This window comes from Pristis pectinata, chromosome 7, assembly GCF_009764475.1.
Source record: "Pristis pectinata isolate sPriPec2 chromosome 7, sPriPec2.1.pri, whole genome shotgun sequence".
In the NCBI taxonomy this organism is placed as follows: domain Eukaryota; kingdom Metazoa; phylum Chordata; class Chondrichthyes; order Rhinopristiformes; family Pristidae; genus Pristis; species Pristis pectinata.
The window spans coordinates 68,132,418-68,150,588 of NC_067411.1; the positions used below are offsets into that span (position 1 = coordinate 68,132,418).

An 18,171-nucleotide genomic window follows, 5' to 3' on the forward strand; every position below is an offset into this window, starting at 1 on the left:
GGGTTGGTGTTCTAATTGGCAAGAGATGACTAATGGCATCCCACAGGAGGCTTCAGTTGTTCACCATATTTATTGGTATGATATAGAGCCACAAGCCCATGCTTGCAAAGGAAATAAAGATGGATTGCAAGACAAGCAGAACTAATGGAAAAACAAAATTGCAAGGTGGTATTAATAGATTAAGTGAAGGTGCAAAATCGTGCCAACTGAATTTCATTCATACAAATGCTATGGACCTGAAAAAAATTAAATCAGAAAACTTTCTAAATGTTGAAAAGCTGGAATGTCTGGAGGTCTGAAAAGGCAAAATTTCAGGTATACTAATTGTTAAAGTTCTCTGGATAGAAGCAGAAAATAAGTGAAAAAGTGAATGGAATTTTGGAATAGACACTAAAAAGGCTAGAGATATACAGCAGGTCAAGTAGCAATTGTGTAGAGTGAAATAGAGTTAACATTTGGGGTTACGTTTGCCCTTTGTCAGAACTGAGAAAAGATGGAAATGGAAAAATGCTGGGCTTTGATTCTTGAACACTAATACGCAAGATATTAAAGGTTATGGTACAACTACAAATATTCACAGTTAGCCCACGCCCAGAGTACTGTGAACAGTTCTGGGCCCCACAGCTTGGGAAGAATTTATTAGCCATGAGAAAACTCCAGCATAGATTAATCAGAAGAGTATTTGTATTCCAAGAGTTAAGTTGCAAAAAGTGATTAATGAGCACCAGTATTGTTTACCCTAGAATTTAAGCAAAATTGTGTGTGAAATTGTTAGGTAGAATAAGGGATACTATTTCTGCTGCTTGGATGCTTAGGACTAAGGGGTATAGCCTGAGCATTTGTGCCTTTTGAGAGTAAAGTTAAGAATTACTTTTCTATGCAGTTCCAGATGTATGAAACTGCTCCACAAACAACAAATGATGTTAGGTCAATCAATTGTTAATTTTAAAACTGATAGATTTTTGTAAACCAAAACTATTAAAGAATACGGGGTCATGACGTTATTGATACTCTGGTCATAGTCCAACCATGTGATCAGATTGAATGGCAGACTGAATTCAAGGGCCAGAATTGCTACTGCCCTTGCTTTGTTCATATGTTCTCAGCGGAAGAACTGAAAATACATCTTTGTATACACCTTGGCTCCTTTTATTTTCCCCACCGTGGATAAATTTCAAATTTGGGAATGCAATGTTATGTCTACTTTTATCTCCTGCTTTTTAATCATTGGGGAATTGCCAAACATGAGCCCCTTGAGTGTTAGACAATCATGAAATAGTAATGTAATTGTATAGGAACCCGTCCTCATGGTAGCAAAGAAATTAGTCTGAAGCAATAGAGATTGGGTTCGAGGAGTGGATGCCTAAGCATCCAATCGAGTAAATTATCACTTCTTTTCATCTAGCAAGGAGATCTGAGGCCATGTATGATTAGATGCTACAGTACAGCTCTGATAATCTGTGACCATTTGGAAATCCCGATGGTTCATCAAGTAATAGTTCTTGCACTCCCTGTCTATGCACTGAGATCCAGTTCCCTCACTCCTCGTCCACTCACTGGGACCTGGTTCCCCCACTCCCCGCCCACACACTGAGACCCAGTTCCCACACTCCCTGTCCATTCACTGGAATGTGGTTCCCACACTCCCCATCCACTCACTGGGAACCCGGTTTCTGTACTCCCTGTCCATTCACTGGGAACCTGGTTTCTGTACTCCCTGTCTGCTCACTGGGACCCAGTTCCCTCACTCCCCACCTACTCATTAGGACCCTAGTTCCCACACTCCCTGTCCACTCTCCGGGACCCAGTTCCCACACTCCCTGTCCACTCTCCGGGACCCAGTTCCCACACTCCCTGTCCACTCTCCGGGACCGCAGTTCCCTCACTTCCTGTCCACTAACTGGGACCCGGTTCCCATGTCCTCTTTAATCATACCCCATTCATTGAAATCTTATTGTACAACAATGGTGAATTAAGAGTGTATTGGAGTTTCCCTAAAATAAAATCCAGTCGTCTAGAAAATCTGCCATTCTGCCATCACCTAAATCCTGAGCATGCAAAATTAAGAGTTCTACTCTATTTCCATTTTACCAGCCTCCACTATTCTCCATCTGGCCGGAAAGGGGAATTTAACCTGCAATATCACAGGAAGTGTTCAAATGCAGAATGCTTGCACCACTGATTGTTCAATTCTTAACATCATCTTTGGATCAGATTTGCGTATTGTTCTCATTGCATTTTCATATGCATCTAATCATGTGTTATCGTTGCATGTGGAGCTGCTACCATAAGGGGTTTACCCTGCTTAACCTTGTCAATTTTTCTTTAGTTTGCTTTGTAAGAGCTTAAAATGGATGGATTTTACTTTGCTGAAGGTTAGACCTAGGTGTTGGGACTGAGTGTTTAGCTGATTGATATTGACCTTGGGTGTCTGACTATATCTCATTTTTAACTTGTGGGTGGGTGGCTTTTGCTGTCAGAGCTGGCCTTCTTCAAGGTGGGGAGGGAGGAGGGAAGAAGGTGAATCAGTATATTAAACAGAGATTGGAGGCTGACTAGGAGATAAATATTGGCACTTAGAATTCAGCAAAGATGAAAATGCTTGGGTTGATGCAGGCTTTTCAGCAGAGGCATGGTTATATAGCAGAAGATAATGCTTCCTGTATGCACGATTACTGCATTGGTGAATCAATTTTGGAAAACTGACTGGAACTTTATTGTGGGAACATTGTAATAATGTTAAGCAAAGGAATGAAATTAAATTCTAGGGACAGCACATGCCTGTTTTCTGAATAAATCAGGTATAAAGTAAGGTTGATCTTAGTTCATTGTGTGTGGTCTATTAGAAAATAGAGTCCTGTACATTTATTGCCCTATGGATTAGCTATTTCAGAGAAGTTTGCAAAAATATGTTTTTATGCTCAAGAAGGATACATTTCATCTGCTTTATAAAATTGTACTGTGCTCACATAATGATTTAATGTAATTAGTGGTGCACAGAAATAACTAGCATCACTCTGCTACTGAGTGTTGCTATGGGTGGCTTTAATATAGTCGGTAAAATCCTGTTTCATTGAAGACAGCTGGTGTCTGGAAACAAAAATCAAAGCCCAAAATATGTCTTTGAAATGTAGCAGTGAAAATGGCAGTCACTTTGCAATAGATTCCTTTTGCAAACACGATTGCTCAAGCTGATGCAATAAATTTGAATGGCTCCTTTTTTTATTTAGTCCAAATACTGTCCTGCTTTTCCTAATGAACTACCTGCTACTTCAATAATGGCCTGTGGACAGGTAAATCCAGGTTTCCCAGAAATCCTGCCCTGTAATCATCACCATCCCCTGCAGAGGATTGCAGATGGACACAGTTACAAATGCTTAATGTAGATGCATTTGTGACATTTGCATTTGGGTTACTTAAATGGAACCATCCAAGGAACCAAACAGTGATGGATGATGGAAGCACAAGGTTGATAGGTTAATCATGTAAATAGCATGCAGAGAATTCTCCTAGTGGATCTATTTTTGGTGTAACCAGGAACAGCTAAACAGCATTTACGCAATGATTAAATGCATGCAAGTTCTTTCTTTCATAGTTTGTCTATTGTGATTCAAATATCTCAAATCTTGTGAAAAGCACTTGGTTGAGTCTGAATGTAACCTGTTTAACTAAATGAGTTTAACTGCCTGAAAGGAAATCTGGTTTCAACAGCTGGCCATTTATCTGGAAAACTGGGGAGATAAGCTACACCCACCACTTTCTCACATGGCTGTTTAGAACATTGCTCATTATTTACATCCTAAACCATTTCATTTGATCTTTGTTTATTTTCTGGTAAACTAAAAGGACAACAAAATGATCACAGTTGCAAAATATATTTATTCACTGTATTAACTGCAATTCTTTCAGGCATTTTTTTAAACAAAAATGGGCTATTTCTCTTGCATATTTTTCATTTATAATATTACAAGTCTTGCATGCAATGCGACATTATATTCAAGGCCACGGGGATTATTTCTGGTCAGCAAATGTATGTGGCATGAACAAGATGGAAATTGGTAAAAGGTGCCTTTCTTGTAGCTTTTTTAACCCCTGGCTGTGAGACATCCAATCAGCACCTCTTTGGGTGAAAACATACTTTCTCATTTGCCTCAAGGCTTATGTTCTGCTTATTGCCACATTAAACTGTGATAATTTCCCATCTGCTGTTATTGATTCCATAATTTTCATGAAAATGTAGGAGTGGTGGGTAACACATGGACTGCTGAGAGAAAATGTCATTTTTCCCATGTGTCTATACGTTCTTTGTTCTGTACGGTGAATAACTCTATTAGAGGCTGTAACATTTGAGAAAAAGAACCTTGTCCCACTGATGTTTCAATTTACCACCTGCACTTTGAAATATGCAGCTGTCATGACTAGATGGGATGTGTTTCTCTGCTGTATGCATAGCATTTAACCAGAGACGATTTAACAAGATTTCCATATCTTATAGATGTTATACCCTCTGCAGTCCTGTGACTTAGGAAAAACCTCTGTTAAGAGACTTAAAAACAGCATCTGTGGTCGCATAGGGATGATCGACATTTCGGGTTGAGACCTTGCATCAGGACTGAGATTGTGGAGGGAAGATAGCCAGTATATTAGAGGTGAGAGGGAGGGGTGAGACAGAGAGATAATAGGTAGAACTGGAATTTGGAGGGGTGGGGAAATATTGGAGCTAAGTGGTGGATGGATTGTTGAGACAGACTGGTAGGCGATAGAAACATAAGAAAGAAAAAAAATATTTCAGCAGATGGAGCAAGGTGGGATGGGGAAGGTAGAGATAGAGGCTGGTATGTGAAAGGTGGAGCCAGGTAAGGGCAGATGGACCCAGGAGGGGGAGGGAGATGAGAGGGGGTGGTGGAAAAGGTGAAAAAAGGGAGAATCCAGCATCTGAGGTCACTTACGTCTCCTAGGAATAACTGTACTCTCTTGAACCAATGCATCTGCACTTTTGCTCCACTCAAAGTTCTTCCAAATGGTTAGTTATGTTTTGGGGTTAAGATTCAAGACAGGATGATTTGAAGGTCCAACTCTCTGAAGAACTCTCTTCTGCCTACCAAAGGCATCGACAAGCAACGTGCCATGAGATTACCACAAAACAGTTGTTTTCCATGTGCAGAATTAGATCCAAATGAAGATCAGTTATTGCAAAGTCCCTGAAATTACGGGACCAGATTGTTCTCGACCCAGCCTGCACCACATGTTATTCTCTCTCGGGATGACCACAGCCACACAACTCCCAGTCTGCTATGACCTCACTGCTGCGCTCACTCCACAAGCCAGAGTGATCTGTGAGGAAAAGGTAAACTGCAAGCAGTTGAAATTGATCACCCCAATGGGCTCCTGATCAAAGGCTTCAAGAAATGCTTGAAAAAAATATATACTTTTTATTAATATTATTTAAGAGTATATTCATAGTCGTATGGCATAGAAACAGACCCTTGGGTCCACCATGTCCATGCCGACAATTGTACTTGCCTATACTGGTCCCATTTATCCACATTATCCTTTTATGTCTCGGCAATTCAAGTACTTGTCTGGATGCTTCTTAAATGTTGTGAGAGTACCTGCCTCTGCCTCCACCACCACCACAGGCAGCATGTTCCAGATTCCAACCACTCTGTGTATGAAAAAAATTCCGCTTCAGATTCCCTCTAAAGCTCTCACCTCTTCTCACCCTATACATAAGTTCTCTTTATTTTAGAAATCTCACCAAGAAAAACAGATTACGATCTCTCCCCCTCAGAATTTTGTATACCTCTAACAGGTCATCCCTCAGCCTCTGCTCCAGGGAGAACAAATCCAGCCTATCCAATCACTTCTTATAACTGAAATGCAACAATCCAGGCCACATCGTGCTGAATCTCCTCTGTGCCCTCTTCAGTGCAATTGTTTTCTTTCTATAGTGTGACAACCAGGGCTGCAAAAAATATTCCAAGTATGGCCTAACCAACGTTTTGTGACATAATGTCCCTGATCTTATATTTCATGCCATGGTTGATGAAGGCAACCATCCCAGATGCTGCCTTCACCACACCATATACCTGTGCTGCCACTTGGAGTACAATTCCATAGATCATCTGTTCATCAACACTTCCTAGAACCCTACCATTTACTGTCTATGTCCTACTTTCATTTGACCTTCCAGATGCATCACTTCACACTTAACAAAATTAAATTTCATCTGCCATTACTTCGCTTATCTTTTCTGCTGCTCTATATCATACTGTAGCCTTAGACAACTCTCCTTGCCATTGACAACACCAACTTTCACGTCATCTACAGGCTTACTAATTGTACTTCCTACATTCACGTCAAAGCTGTTAATGTATATAAAAATATCAAGCGTCCAAGCACCAACCCTTGTGATACACCACTGGTTATACCTTCCAGTCAGAAGAATAACCCTCCACCACCACCCTCAGCCTCCTATTACCAGTTAATTTAAACCCACATTTAACTTGTGTAAATTCATTTAAATAATAAAAGTAAATTTAAAACAGACTATTTTCCTGAAAGTCAGAAACCCTGGTCAAATGAATAAGGCCATAACATATGCTGGCATAAAATGAGGGGCCAGGTACAAAGTGTATCCAAACCCTCAGCGTAGCATATTAGCCAACCAGCTCTGGACTCTGACGTAGAAGCTAACATAAGCACTACAGCTAGCCAATGGTTCTTTCTGTACAGAACTACTCCTGAGTAAGTTTCAAGCCAATCCAGCCCATCAACAGAATCTCCAGGACACCTTATCCCAAATTCCAAAAGTGTCACGGGCTGCTTTCCAAAGAAAATGTTTCCCATTGGTAAAAGTGAACAGCAGCAGTGTGCCTCTGCATTATGATGTGTGGTAGACCAGGCCTCAAATGAATTCAAATCATTTCAAGTACCCTTGCAATTCCCTAGCAAATATTCTCTGGTCTGTAAATTCCAGTTAAAACTTGTAAACTGAGAGTAAACTTGTAAACCTGTTTCAAAAATCGGCACTTGTAAAAAGTAATATGCTGGAATACTTTTGTCACTGAGTGAAACCGTTTTTGGTTCAAACCTTGCTGTAGAGATTTGAGTGGAAAATCTAGGGTGACAACCCTGTTATAGTACTGAAGGAGAGCTGTCAGAACTGACATCTTTCAGATGAAATGTTAAACAATCTGCAACATTCAGTTGGATGTAAAAAAAAATTGTGTAATTTCACAGAAGAGCAGGGATGTTCTCCCTCATGTCCTTGCCAATATATTTCCCTCATTCAACACTGTTGAAGATGATTACATTGTCATTATTACTCTGTTGTTGGCGGGAACCTGGTGTGGCCAACTTGGTTACCACATTCCCCACATTACAATAGTGATTCATTTCTAAGTTGTTTGATCACTGTTGTGATGATAGAATCGGAGAAAAGCAACAGATAAATGCAACATGTGTTGCTTAACTGTCAAGGATTATTGTAGTAACTGTTGCTCTTGACTTTTGTCAGACTTTGGCTATGCTTTGGCCATGCTTGATAGTTATAAGCAATAGGCATTTGGTCAGTCATTATTGTCTGTCAAAAGGCTCTTATAGGTTTGATAATGCAGTAGTTTTGAGAAGGAAAATAAGATATAAAATCCTAAATATCTGCTTGTACTGTTGGCATGTTGAAATTGAAGACCTTCCAGTGTGGTGAAGCAATTAAGTAGCTGATTTTTTTTCTGAAAGCAAGGGCAATTAAGAGTGTTTTGATGATTACTGAAACAGAGTCCTTATTATTGTAGATTGAGAAGCGATAAAGTGAGTCTGTTACTGGTAATGGTAATTGCCTGCCTTCCATATTCCTAGCAATCCATGACTCAACCCAGCTTTCGGGATTTTAAACTGAACGGCTCATGTACATTCAGCCCTTTTACTTAAGTGTATCTGCTGGAAAAGGAATTAATCTCTATCATTTCTTGGAACAAAAACAATTCTGAATGGTTTCCTGAACTGGTAATTGAGTCTTTTCCAAACTCAAATAAATCTGTTTGTATAGGGGTGTCTAAAAACGCATCTAGCCTGTATTTCAAAATATATTGTATCCAATAGATGTTATTTAGCATGTCATTCAACAGATCTGTTTGTTCAGTACATCTTGTTCTTTATTAATTTACGCTTTAACTGGTTAAATCCATATGAAACTGGATGCCTTCAAATAGCTTCTATTGGCCAGGAAAGCAGAGTTGTTTCAAGCTGCAGACTTCTTTGCAGTGACTGCCAGGCACGTAACTGCCACTTATGTGATCAGCATACTGGAGGCGTACTCATTCAGGAACAAGGAGATCAGTGTTGATTTTTTTTTTACTTACCATCCTTCTTCACAAGTACTGCTGTAAATAGGTATTCTATGTATACAGCGGTCCTGTTGATTAAATACGTAACAATTAAAGCTTGTATAATAAATGCCAGGCAAACTTAGGAACTTAAATTTAGAAAATGAGTTCTTTCTCTGCCATGTTTGTTTTTAGATTCCTGTCCTTGTGCAAGTTTTGTTCTCCTCTCCCTTATCAGGAGAATAAATTCATCCTGAAAAGGAACATCTCAACACGGTGTTAGTGAACGGTCTGAGAAACACCAACCGCGTGCCTATTTATGGCAATGGGATGAATCACCTTGGCACTTCTCAGTCATCAGTCTGTGCTGCGTGAGTTCGTCTCAAACAGGGCAATGTAGGATCGAAGAATTTATCTTATTTTCCTTGAGCTAGGAAGTGAGAAAATGATTCCTGCTCTTGTTGACTATCTAGCAGCCTCTTCAGGAAAATGTATCTGGGTGAGGACAGGTTCAGGCTTAGTTATTTGTGGTCTGCCGTACCTGCAGAGTAATTCTGCAGGTTTTTGATTTAAGCTGAATTGCTGAACGGTGCTGCTCCATGATGTTCTATTTCTCGGGAATGGCTCGTAGCTAACTTGTTTCACTTTGGCAGGAGAAGCAAATAGATGATATTTGGTTACTGAATTCTAATTGCATCCACCACTATGTACCTCCAACCAAAATATATGTTCATATTTGTCCAAGTCGGAGATTAGTTGATTAATATGATTCTTAACACAATGTTCTCATCCACAGCTCTATAATCCCTGTTGAAATGGGGCCCAAGACGCAACAGGGAAACTTGGCAGAACTGGTCAGAGCATTCCTAATCTATTCCTTGATTGAATGTTGTGTTCCTACCAGTTGTAAGTCTTTTGTAAATTAAGTAAATCATGAAAATTGAGTGATTAAACTTGCCTTTGAGTGGCACTACAATTAGTACTGCTGCCTCGCAGCTCCAGGGACTCAGTTTTGGTCCTGATCTCCAGCGCTGACTGTGTGGAGTATGCAAGTTCTCAGCATGATTGTGTGGGTTTCCCCTGAGTGCTCCGGCCTCCTCTCAAATCTCAAAGATGTGCTCGTTGGTGAATTGGCTACTACAGGTTACCTCTTGATGTTGAAATGAATCAAAGGAGAGTTGATGAGCATGAACAATTACAGGGGACAAGGAAATGAAGAGCAGGGTAATGGGACTGATGGGATTACACTGCAGGGAGCTGGCATGGATCCAATAGGCTGAGTGGTCTCTTTCTATGCTGTAATTAAGTAATTAAACCTCAAATATGCTTTGATCTGAGATGATCACTTTTGGTTACATTCCTATTATGCCTCATGTCCTGCAATGTCCTGGATTACTCTTGTCATTTCTAATATTGCACTCACCCTGATATGGCTGTGTTTGTGTAACTATTCCTCTGTGTTTTATAACCCTAATTGTTTGTATCTGCGCATATTATTTGCTTTTCCTACTTTAAAAATTGCATGCTGCCTTTCAGATCTCTCGTCAGGCCCATCTAATTTGTTGGCAGATTCTTACCTCTGTTATTGTTGGCATGAATGACACATTCTGAGCCTGGCTGAATTTTCACAAAAAATCTGCATCTTTTTTCCCTTCGTCAGTATTTGTTGACACAGGTAGATGAAACAAAATAAAAAGTGATATTTTGAGTGCTGCTGTTCACAATGCTGAACCTCTTCAAGCACTTCAGACTTAATTACTACTTGGTGTGCAGTGATTACCCTTCAGAATATCTGTGCATTTGCACACAATGCCCTTGCAATTTTATGACCTTATTGTGCATGATTATATTGAATTTTTGATTATCTGAAACCTGGTCCATGGGTGATGACATCTTGCCTTTTATTGTAGATTCCACACAAGATATACTGTACTTTTCACTGCTTTCCTCTTCCTAATTGCTGCAGTAATGGTGTGGCCTTGATCACCAAGTCATACCTTGATCTTTCCTTCAGTTCTCTTCCATGTTCTTATCTTCCCTTTGGACAACCTGGTCCAGTTCCAGACTTATTGTCTCATCTTTAAAATCAGAGTTGCCTAACCACCAACCCATCCCAAGTTCCTTTAAGATACCCTGCTTCCATTAGCTTCTGCAATGGATCATTCCAATATTCATTATAACTCTCCCCACCCTCTTCATTGATTTCGTTTTTATGGTTTTCTGAAATAGTTAGAAAAATGGTCCTGTGATTAAAAACGCTGTAAATAGGCAAGATATGACTGTGATGTGAGCAAACGATCATTATTATCTGAAGAACATTACTGCAAGGGCATTATTATAGTGGGTGCAGTTTTTCAATTGGTTTTGACAGACTCCCATTTCTGGCAGGCTTGACAATTGCCAAAATTGTTAGTTTTTCTACAAATAGTTCAAAACCTGTGTTTCTCTCTTCAGATGAAAATTCTCATTTTGAATAATTTATTTTATGTGAATTTTTTTTAACATTTTAAATTATACTCCATACATCCAGAGTGCTGATTGATGGAATAGGCTGGACTTGCCAGGCATGCATTAAAGTTGCTGTGTGGATGTATTCAGACTCCTGTGCAATTTCTTAAAATGCTCCTAACCAATTTGAATGGAGGGAACTAGCTGTGGATCACCACCAAGAAAAATTACTTTACAGCAATTTAAATAATTAAATATACTTAAAGAAGATGATTAACAAGTACAATTCAAACAGGTGCAATGCATTTAATTTGCAATGTAGTTCATTCAGAAAGGGGATCGATCCACTGCCTCATAGCATCAGAGACGCAAATTCAATCCTGACCTTGAGTGTTGTCCATGTGGAGTTTGCATGCTCTCCCTGTGACTACATGGGTTTCCTCCAAATGTTCCAGTTTCCTCCTACATCCCAAAGACATGGGTTGGTAGGTTAATTGGCCACTGCAAATTGCCCCTAGTGTGTAGATCAGTAGTAGAACCCTTGGGGAGTTGATGAGCAAGTGGGGAGAATATAAACTGGGATGAATGTAGGATTAGTGTCAATGTGTGGTTGATGGCCAGCATGGATTTAGTGGGCCAAAGGTCCCATTTCTGTATCTTTCTATGAGTCTATGATAGGGAAGCAATATTTTGTAAAGCATTGGTTAAGAATTATATTTGAGCAGTTTTCATGTGCAGGCTTTAACAAAAATATTGCAACATTGGATGTCCTTGCTTTAAAAAAAATTGTTGTAATGGTTTCTTTCCTTCAAGAAGCATTAAGACATGACCTGCATGAATAAGTAACAGATACTATGCCATACTTATGTTAAGGAAATCAGTGCTATTAATAGGTTTTTCCTATTGGTAACTGAAAACTTAACTGCAGCTGCTGGAAATCTGAAATAAAACAGAAAGTGCCAGAAGTACTCAGCAGGTCAAGCCACATTTATTGTAAGAAAAACGGAGTTATTGTTTCAGGTCCAAAACGCTTCATCAGAACTAAAAGCAATGAGTAAACAAGTTAATTTTAAGTTGCAGGGAAGATAGCAGAGGGCTGGATGGGATATGGAAACTGTTTGATCTGCTGGTCATTTCCAGCATTCTCCTTCTGGTTTCAACAACAACTCTGACCTGCATTTCACACCTTTTTTTTCTTTTCAAAACTAGTGGTGATGAAGAGAAACTGCTGTTATTGAAACCATTTGAATTTGTATACAGGGTAATGTTATATTTAATAATTATATATATATATGAATTAATGAAAATTCTGGTTAAGCCACGACCCAGATTTTTTTCCTCTGTGATATTTTTGTTTCCTGCCTATGTCTTTTGACTAAAACTTGTTTTAAGTGAAAATGTGCTGCTTCTCAATAGGATACTAGAATCTATTTCTGTTAGCTTAAAAAAAAAGTACATTTTTAGTTACTCAGTGGGGCACATTATTTGAGTCATCTATTATAATTCAGGTGAACACCATGGGTTCAATCCTAAAACAATCACGTTTTGAATACCCTACTCTACTCATTATTGTTTTGCTCGTCCTACTATGTTTATGTAGGGAATTGTTCAGCATTCATAGTTTGTGTTCTTTTGAAATCCAATTTAACAAAGCTAAGTAGTATCTAAGTTAACTCTTCTGTGAGGTTCATACCTTCAGTACTTTGAGCATGGAATGAATGTGGTCTATCTATTTTCCTCAGGGCAAATGGAAAGTGAAAATATTGAAGTTTGACCAATGCAAGGAATACTAAGACGAACAAAATGTATTACACACTGGTAGTGGCCTGATAAACTTACTTGAATTTGAAGTTAACTGAAATGATTTATATGGGAGGAATAAATACTGCTTTCCATATATTCTCATTAACTTTATTATATTTAAACATTAATTACTTTCAAATCAACATATGAATTATAAATGTAGAAGTAACCTGTTGTGCTTATCTTAAGACTGAGAGAAAATGCTTTGGAATCCCATATGGAGAGCTCTCATAATTAGAATCAAGTCAGCTTTAAGTTTTTTTTAGTGAAACAATTGAAGAATTATAAACTCATAGAAACTTATGACATAAGAAGGAGGCCATTTGACCTAATGTGTTTACGCTGGCCAAAAACTGAACTATTTGTTATTCCCACTTCCCAGCTTTCAAACCATATCCTTTGGCTACCCAAGTGCGTATCTATGTAACTTTTCAACAGGGTTAGAATTTCTGCACCCGCAACCCTTTCGGACAATGAAATTTTCACCTTCGCTACTCCTTGACTGGTAAAGATTTTCCTCAATTCCCCTCAGATCCTTTCACCAATTGACATAAATCTATGTCCCTTCAGTATCAATCTCTCTGCCAAGAGAAATAAGTCTTTCCTCTTCACCCTGTTTGGCTTCTTATAATTTTGTATATGTCAATTAAATCTCCCCTCAGCTTTGTTTATTCCAAATCAAACAAGTCAGTCTCACCTCATAATTATGATTTCCGTGCTTTGGCATCTTCCTTGCAAGTTCCCTCTTCACCAATTCTAGTATTATCACACTGTTCCTGCAGTGTGGTACTAGAACTTTGCATATTTCTTCTTCGTAGATAGTCCCCTGAGATCAGCTTGATTCCGCTACAGTTCTGTGGGTTCTGAGGTGACGCTTAAGGTCATTGTGGGAACCCCAGACTCCTTCATAGATGGGACAAGAGTGCCTGATGGGGAAGAGCAGATGGGTAGTTTGTGAGGTGGCACACTCCTTTTGCCATTTATGCTGAGCTTCAGTGTATTCCCATGCATGGACTTGAGATTCTCAATTTGATCTTGACTCCTCCTGCTCCTCCATTTTGAGTAGTCATGGAACAGGGATTCTCATGAGTTGGTGGGAATATTGCATTGACTCAAGGAAGCTTTTGAACACATACTTGAATCTTCTTCTCTGTCCACCTTGTATTCTTGTCCCACGACAGAGCTCAGAAAAGAGTGTCTATTTTAAGAGTCTGATGTTGGACATGCAAGTTACATGGCTTGCCCACTGCAGCTGATTAAATGTTACTAGGGCATCATTGCTGGTGATGTTGGCTTCAGAGAGGACACTAACATAGGTTCACATATTCTTCCAATGGATTTGGAGAATGTTGTGGAGACAGCATGACCAGCATGCTTCCAAGGCCATGAAGTGCTGTTTAGGTAGACCACATGTTTTGTACCAGGTTTGATACCCTGATCTTTAAACACCCTTTTCCCCAATCAACCAAAAGATGTGCTGGCTCATTGCATGCAATGGTGACTTTCATCATCGATATCTGCTTTCAAAGAGGGATGGCCCTTGAGATTAGAGAAGTGATCCTTTATCATCAGAAAGCAGTGCTGCACAGAAAGCAGATTGGCTGATGACCTTTGTCTTGCAGACATTGAGTGTAAAACCAATCTTCTCACACGTGTCAGTGAAAAAGCTAACAACTTGGAATTCAGCCTCCAAACATGTGAATGCAAGTGTCATCTGCATTTTTCTGTTCGACCACTGAGCTTTGGGTGACCTTTGTGCTTGAGTCTAACTGTGGCTTAAATAATGTTTTATATTCTCACAATGACTTCTTTTGTTTTCCATTCCACACAATAAAGGCATTCATCCCATTTGCCATCTTAACCACCTCATCTACCTGCCCTGTTGTTTTTAGAGATCTGTGAGCATTAACTCCAAGATCTCTATGTTCCTCTGTGCATCAGTATCCCACCATTTATGTTGTATTCCCTCACTTTGCTTGCCCTCCCCGAGTGCATTGCTGCATACTTCTCCAGATTGATTTCCATTTGTCACTTTTACGTCCACCTAACCAATCCATTTCTAAACTGAGAGGAGATATCATTTTCTTCCTCACTATAAACATTCTGTTAATTTTGCTATCATCAGCAAATTTCTTGATCATAGCCTTGCAATTGTTCAAGTCATTTTATACGTAACATGAAGGTTAAGGAGCCTAGTCCTTCACACAACCCTCTGGGCACTTAAACTCCCATTGACTATGACCTGTTGTTTTCTCCCTCTGAGACAACAATCCAACACTGTGTCCTTAAGATCACTTGGGCTTTTAACTTTTCTGATCAGTCTGCTATGCAGGATTTTGTCAAACACCTTGCTAAAAATCCATATATAAGAACTTTTTCCAGATTTCATTTGCTATTTCTCTGTAATTTTACTTTCTTTGATTTTTCCAAATTTGTTTTGTCAGGCATCCACTTGATTTCTGTGTTATCTTCAATCTTATAAAGCAAAATAGATTAAGTGATTTCATAGAACTTCACAATGTCTTACTGGCAGAACACTTGGAAGTTTTTTTTTATTACAATACTTTTATTTGCCATCAAGAAATAATGGCAGTGTGTGGAAAGAGCCTGATGTCTACTTGCATTGTAATAACAAAAAACTGGGCAGGCTATAGAGTATGATGGCAATGCATATGTTCTAATTGAGAAATTGCCAGGGACAAATTGACATTGACAGAGGATTCTTGGCCTTGTTTAGAGTGAGCTGTCAGAGCTGTTTTAAAAAAAGTCTTAGCATGCAGCTGAGGAAACTTCATAAAGCCATAAAAAGTTACTACCCACGAATGCATCTTTTGTCCCATTGTCTCTTTTCTCTGTTTTTCTCTGCATTACCAAGTCTATTCCACATGTCTACTTTTATCTGTTTCACAATTAACTAGCAAAATAGATATGTTTACTCACCAGCATGAGAGACCACCAAGTAACAGCACAAGGCTCTGATCACTTTAACCCTGAGTCTCATTATCGGGCTCTCAAGTCTGATTGGAAAGTGATGGTAAGATTATTGATGGGAATGGAGGGTGTGTGCACAGCTAGAACAATTGTAACTTGCATTTGTAAAGCATCTAAGACATGGTGAAATGCTCTGAGGTACAAGGTAGTGAAGTTCGGAATGGTGTCAGACAATTTGGAGATGTTCAGGGATTCCCAGCTGGACACAGAGAAGCCTGGACAACTTTAGAACATAGAACATTTCAGCACAGTATAGGCCCCTCGGCCCACGATGTCATGCCAACACTTTAGCCTACTCCAAGATCTACCTAACCCTTCCCTCCCACATATCCCTCCATTTTCCTATCATTCATGTGCCTATCTAAGAGTCTCTTAAATGTCCCTAATGTATCTGCCTCCACTACCTCTGCCAGCAGTGCGTTCCACACACCCATCACTCTCTTTATAAAAAAAAACTTACCCCTAACATCCCCCTTATATCTTCCTCCAATCACCTTAAAATGATGCCCCCTTGTGTTAGCCATTGTCGCCCTGGGAAAAAGTCGCTGACTGTCCACTCGATCTATGCCTCTTATCATCTTGTACACCTCTATCAAGTCACCTCTAATCCTCCTTCATTCCAAAGAGAAAAGCCTTAGCTCGCTCAACCTATCCTCGTAAGATTCGCTCTCCAATCCAGGCAGCATCCCGGTAAATCTCCTCTACACCCTCTCTAAAGCTTTCACATCCTTCCTTTAATGAGGTGACCAGAACTGAACACAATACTCCAAGTGTGGTTCTATCGAGCTGCAACATTACCTCACTGCTCTTGAACTCAATACCCCGACTAATGAAGGCCAACACACGATATGCTTTCTTAACAACCCAATCAACCTGTGCAACAACCTTGAGGGATTGATGAAAGTGGACCCCAAGATCCCTCTGTTCCTCCACACTGCTAAGAGTCCTGCCATTAACCTTGTATTCTGCCTTCAAATTTGATCTTCCAAAGTGTATCGTTTCACACTTTTTCCTGGTTGAACTCCATCTGTCACTTCTCGGCCCAGCTCTGCATCCTATCAATGTCCTGTTGTAACCTACAGCAACCTTCTACACTATCCACACCACCACCAACCTTCATCTGAAAAATTACCAACCCACCCTTCCACATCCTCATCCAAGTCATTTATAAAAATCACAAAGAGCAGGGGTCCCAGAACAGATCCCTGTGGAACACCACTAGTCACCGACCTCCAGGCAGAATATGCTCCATCTATCACCACCCTCCGTCTTCTATGGGTGAGCCAATTCTGAATCCACACAGCCAAGTTTCCCTGGATCCCATGCCTCCTGACTTTCTGAATGAGCCTTCCATGAGGAACCTTATAAAATGCCTTACTAAAATCCATGTACACCACATCCACTGCTCCACCTTCATCAATGTGCTTTGTCATGTCCTCAAAGAATTCAATCAGGCTTGTGAGGCACAACCTGCCCCTCACAAAGCCATGCTGACTGTCCCTAATCAGCCTATGCTTCTCCAAATGCCCATAGATCTTGTCTCTAAGAATCTTCTCCAGTAATTTGCCAACTACTGAAGTAAGACTCACTGGCCTATAATTCCCTGGGTTATCCCTACTCCTTGAACAAAGGAACCACATTTTCCACCCTACAATCATCTGGCACTATTCCTATGGCCAGTGAGGATGCAAAGATCATCACCAATGGCACAGAAATCTCTTGCTTCACTTCCCATAATAAGCTTGGATATATCCCGTCTGGCCTCGGTGACTTATCTATCCCAATATTTTTCAATAGTTCCAGCACATCCATTTTCTTCACGTCGACATGGTCTAGTGTATCAGCCTGTGTATGCCATCCTCACAAATGTCAAGGTCTCTCTCTGTGGTGAATACTGAAGCAAAGTATTCATTAAGGACCTCCCCACCTCTTCTGATTCCAGACGCATGTTTCCTCTTTTATCCCTGGTCAGTCCTACCCTCACTCTGGTCATCCTCCTATTCATCACATACGTGTAGAACATCTTGGGGTTTTCCTTAATCCTGCTTGCCAAGGCCTTCTCCTGCCCCCTTCTATCTCTCCTAATTTCATTCTTAAGCTCCCTCCTGGCTACCTTGTAACTACGTCTACGTCTCTTGTCAACCATGGCTCCTTCACTCTACCATCCTTACCCTGCCTCAATGGGACAAACCTATCTAGAACCCATGCAAGTGCTCCCTAAACAACCTCCACATTTCCATTGTGCACTTCCCCAAGAATATCTGTTTCCAATTTACGCTCCTAAGTTCCTGCCTGATAGCATCAAAATTCCCCCTCCCCCAATTAAATATTTTCCCATATCATCTGCCCCTAGCCCTCTCCAAGGCTATGGTAAGGGTCAAGGAGTCATGGTCACTGTCTCCAAAATGCTCTCCCACTGAGAGATCTGAAATCTGATCAGGCTCATTGCCTAGTACCAGGTCCAGTATGGTCTTTCCTCTAGTCAGCCTGTCCACATACTGTGTCAGTAATCCTTCCTGGACACACCTAACAAACTCTGCCCCATCTATCCCTTTTACACTAAAGAGGTGCCAATCAATATTGGGGAAGTTGAAATCACCCA

General features: G+C 40.1%; 1 protein-coding gene across 1 annotated transcript in view; it reads left to right on the forward strand.

Moving 5' to 3' along the window:
• The window catches only part of LOC127572695 (chondroitin sulfate synthase 3-like), a 200,400-nt gene that overhangs the window by 120,023 nt on the left and 62,206 nt on the right, over nt 1–18,171 (forward strand). The window lies entirely within an intron of this gene.